The sequence below is a fragment of the Rhagoletis pomonella genome, unplaced genomic scaffold (genome assembly GCF_013731165.1).
Source record: "Rhagoletis pomonella isolate Grant_MI unplaced genomic scaffold, Rhpom_1.0 Rhpom_scaffold_00002, whole genome shotgun sequence".
Classification (NCBI taxonomy): Eukaryota; Metazoa; Arthropoda; class Insecta; order Diptera; family Tephritidae; genus Rhagoletis; species Rhagoletis pomonella.
Genome location: NW_023458556.1, coordinates 91,753,927 through 91,759,059, shown reverse-complemented (window position 1 = coordinate 91,759,059; position 5,133 = coordinate 91,753,927). Strand labels below are relative to the sequence as shown.

The following is a 5,133-nucleotide window of genomic DNA, read 5'->3' as shown; positions in this document are numbered from 1 at the left end:
AAAAATGCTCACCTCTTGAATGTGGATTTGACCCAAAATCTTCATCACGTCCTCCTTTTTCTTTACGATTTTTTTTAATCACAATTATTTTTTTAATTTTTGATGTAGAAATTGCTTTAATTTTACCAATAATTCTGATTATTAAAATTTCAAATATCTTTATATGAACAACCACTTCAATTACTTTTATTATTATTTAAATTATTGGATTATATCATGAATGAAATCAAGGGATATTAAATTGATCAAATTAGGGTTGTAGTTAATTATAACATTTGATTTGCATTCAAAAAGTATTGAAATTTCAATCTACCTTAACTAATTGAATATGAAGCGATTTATTGCAATTAGTTTCGACCTAATTTTAGGTAATTTAATACCCTTATTTTCAATTAATATCAATCTATTAATTGAAGCCAAAAATAGGCTTATCACTGTTAATGATACAATTGAGATTTATACTCCAATTAAGGAAGTATGATGTTGAAGAAAGAGCTGTTAATTTTTTCTTTTAATGGTTAAATTCTATTTATACTTATACTTATATAGTTTAATAAAAACATTACATTTTCATTGTAAAATTAAAATAATTTTTTTATAAATTACAAAAATTAATTCACTACATTCAAGAATTATCTAATTACCCTAACATCTTCAATGTTATGCTCAAAATTTAAGCTACTTGAATAAAATAATAAAAATAAAAAAGTGATTCATAAAACAAATAATAAAATATAAATTTTTAAATTATTATTATGAACAAAAAAATTTCAATTAGAAAATTTAATCAATCTATTATATACATAAATTTTGACCACCTAAAAATTCTGACCAACCTTGATCAAATGATTTATAGACTACTCTTCCTAAATTTAATGGAAAATTAATAATCCCATAAGTAGAAATTATTAATTGTAATTATTAAATGATTTATTTAAATAAAATAAAGAAACATGAGAAATTATATAGCCTATAAATCCTCTAACAATACAAACAAATAAAGTTAATAATTTTATATATACAGGTAACCAAATTATATAAGGGGTAAGAAAAATTAATCATCTAAGAGTTCTCCCCCCAATAATTCTTATAATTAATAAACCTCTTATTCCACGAAGCATAATTCAAACCTCATCTCTTAATATATTTAAAGAACCACAATTTAATTCTCCTGTTATTGAGTAATAAATTAATCGAAAAGAATAACAAACTGTTAATCTAGTAAAAAAAAAGTATAAAAAAAGAAAGAAAATTATATAACTTAACGAAACAATTTCTAAAATTATATCTTTAGAGTGAAATCCGGCCAAAAAAGGTGTTCCGCATAAAGCTAAATTAGCAACATTAAAACAAGAAGTAGTTAAAGGTATATAAACGCCCAATCCACCTATTAAACGAATATCTTGTGACTTTTGTATATTATGAATAATAGCCCCTGCACATATAAATAATAAAGCCTTAAATAATGCACGAGTTAAAAGATGAAAAAAAGCTAATTTATAAAATCCTATTGATAAAATTCTCATTATTAATCCTAATTGTCTTAATGTAGAAAGGGCAATAATTTTTTTTAAATCAAATTCAAAATTAGCTCCTAATCTAGCTATAAATATGGTTAAAAAAGAATTATATAACAAAATATTAAAACGAATTAATAAATAAACACCAAATGAACCAAAGCAGAAACAGGAGTTGGGGCAGCCATAGCAGCAGGTAATCAAGAAGAAAAAGGAATTTGAGCACTTTTTGTTATAGCAGCTAATTAATTAATTAATCCCAACGGCTTATATATTAAACGTGCTGGAATGAGAGTTAAAATCTTGACATAAACAACGGAATGATTCGTTTAGTTCAAAATTACTTTTGCATGGCTTCAAAAAACAGAGGTCGAAAGTGTCTTGACACTCGAGAGGGCACATTAAAGTTGACCTCAGCCAGAAGGGCCGGGCTATTAATCAAACCTGTCATTAATTTTACGATAAATATTATACCTAGCATTTCTCTACGACTTGCGAGTGTAGGCAAATTTATGAGCTTTAGACGACTTGTGTAAGGGGGGAGATTGTAATCTGAATCCCAGTTAAAGTCACGCAACGCAAAAAGCAAGAATTGTTTTTGAATTGATTCAATCCTCTCTGAATGAACTTGGTAGCGGGGATTCCAAACAATAGATCCATATTCTAGTATAGGCCTAACTAAAGTGGTAAAGAGAGCTTTTGTAACATAAGGATCTTTGAACTCTTTTGACCAGCGCTTTACAAATGCAAAAACGCCTTTGGCTTTATTGACTTTAACATTAATATGATGGTTGAAATTGAGTTTGGAATCCATTGTGATACCAAGATCGACAAAATGGGATACCTGCTCCAGATTATAATTTGAAATTGAATAAACAGCCCTCCGAGAGAAACACATAACTTTACATTTTTGAAGGTTTAGTGGCATATAGTTTGCATTGGTTGCTCAGATCCGGTTGTAACAAAGACCTTTCTTCGATAGAGGACAATGTTTTAAAAAGTTTCACATCATCAGCATACATTAAAACTTTTGAATGTTTTATTATAGAAGAAATATCATTAATGAATATCAATAACAGAATCGGACCAAGGTGGCTTACCTGAGGAACTCCTGAAGAAACTTTAATGATGTTGGAAGAACAATTATTAGCAATAACTCTTTGTGTTCTATCAGAGAGGTAAGATGAGATCCATTGAAGAAGACTGGGCTGAAAGCCGATTAGGTCGAGTTTACGGATGAGTAACGAGTGACATACTTTGTCAGAAGCTTTACTGAAATCGGTGTATATTACGTCGGTATGAGCATTTTCTCTAATACCGTTTGAGACATGAGTTGTAAACTCCAATAAATTAGTGATAGTAGATTTTCCTTTAGAAAACCCGTGTTGAGATTGTGAAATTGAAGAAGATATAGCATATGTCAGCTGATTAACAATAATTGCTTCGAATAATTTGGGGATAGCGGAGAGCTTCGCTATGCCTTAATAGTTTTCTATAGAGGACCTGCTGCCGTTTTTGTGAAGTGGTATTATGAAAGACTCCTTCCAGGCTGACGGAAAAACGCCATGTTTAAGTGACAAATTGAATAGAGTTGTTAAAGGCTAGCAGATGTTCTCAGCGCAGTTTTTAAGAAAACAGGTCGGAATATTATCAGGTCCAGGCCTAAATGACGTTTTAAGGTTTTTAAATAGTGTAAAACTTCATCGGAAGATATTACTGGAATATAAGCAGAGTTGATTGGACAAAGCTCGTACGGATAGTCTCCACTTATAGGGAAGTCCACTGAATAATTGGACCTAAAGAACCGAGCAAACATGTTAGCAATGAGTTGGCTGTCGCTAGATACAGTGTTGCGATAATGCATAGCGGACGGAAAACCATGTGCCTTACGCTTTGAATTTACGAAACCATAAAATGATTTAGGATTGTTAATTAAATTCTTCTTAATTTTACATAAATATGAATTATATCATTTCTTATTTAATGAAAAGTAGTTATGCCGCAAAACTGAGTACTTTACGTAATCACTGTGTAAGCCCGTTCTTTTATACAGTTTAAAAGAATGTGACTTTTTATTTTTCAATTTTTTAAGCTCTTTAGTGAACCATAATTGTATTGGTTCTTCATGAACAATATTACGTTTTGGCACATACTTTCGAAATAAATTGAAAACAGTATCATTAAAGTGCTCAACACTACGCTCCACGTCATCTCTATATATTGGCCAAGATAACTTTGAAAGTTCTTTGTTAATTTTCCTGAAATTTGCTCTCGCAAAAACATATCTAGTACTTGAACTATACGATTTATTATTATGTATTTCATTTATGATTTCGTAGCTTAACTCAAGAGCGGGATGGTACGCATCCTCTGGCAAAACTAGGGGATCACTCTAATTAATAGAGGCCTTCGGAACATCATCAACGTAAACAAGATCCAAGACCTTTCCAAACTTATTTTGACATATATTTATTTGTTTAAGGCAAAGTTCAGCCATTTCCTCCAGAAATACATTGTAACTATCTCTAGATGAAACGGTGTCAATGATGTTCCATGAAATGTGTGGCAGATTTAAATCGCCCAAAACAATCATAGAATCGGATGCCGTAAGCATTGCATTTACGGTCTCAAGTAAAGAAACTAGCTGCATATATACTGATACGGCAGAATTAGGAGGGATGTAGCAAAGAGCTAAATAAATATAAATCTTTCCAGCTTGTACACGTATACATTTAAATTCGGCATATTCAATGACAGGAACACTAACTTTCTCGGATGGTATCGATGAATGCACCGCAAAAAGAACACCACCGCCGATTCTGCCCTCGCGGTCACTCCTGTATATTTGATATTCATTTGGAAGAAATTCGGAATTAAAAATATGAGGTTTGAGCCATGTTTCGGTCAAGGAAATAATATTATAATTGCAGTCAAAACCTTTTAAATATAAGTCAGTTAATTTGGTATTCAAACCTCTATCGTTTTGATAGTAAATACTTAAATTAGACTTGCGAGTTAGTTTTTTGAATCCGAATTAAGATTAGAAATTTTAGCTACGTTATTATTACTTTTATTAGGTTTATACTCAAACTCGCGAACAAACGCCCCGGTCGGCCAAAATGAACTATTTAGTAGTGAATCAAAATCTTCGGAAGCTACATCAACTTTAAAAGATGAAATATCGCGATCGTATTTGTTATCGTATTTATATATTTATTTATCTTTAAATTGTGCACCAGAAGTTTATTAACACTTTTTTTAATTTTTTTCTTTATTAAGCGTAAACAGCTTTATAAAACACAAAATTTAAGCAGATCACAAAAAACACAGCTTCACAGCTTTGACGTTTGCGTTATTAATCCTCCAATTACTTCTATTTCAATTCTATTTTTCATTGATTCTAAATAAAAAATATAATTTCAACTTCCATAATTTAATATCCAAGCAATTGCAAGTAAAAAAGCAACATCACCAATACGATTTGATAGCGCAGTTAATATACCAGCATTATAAGATTTAACATTTTGAAAATAAATAACTAAACAATAAGAAACGAATGAGATGGATTACTCAACCTAATAAAATTCTAATTATATTTGGACTAATAATTAATAAT

The 5,133-nt window shown here is 30.2% G+C and overlaps 1 pseudogene; it reads right to left on the bottom strand.

The window, feature by feature from the left end:
• Nucleotides 1-800: 800 nt before the first annotated feature.
• LOC118734177 lies at nucleotides 801-4,979 on the bottom strand (annotated as a pseudogene).
• Nucleotides 4,980-5,133: the final 154 nt, after the last annotated feature.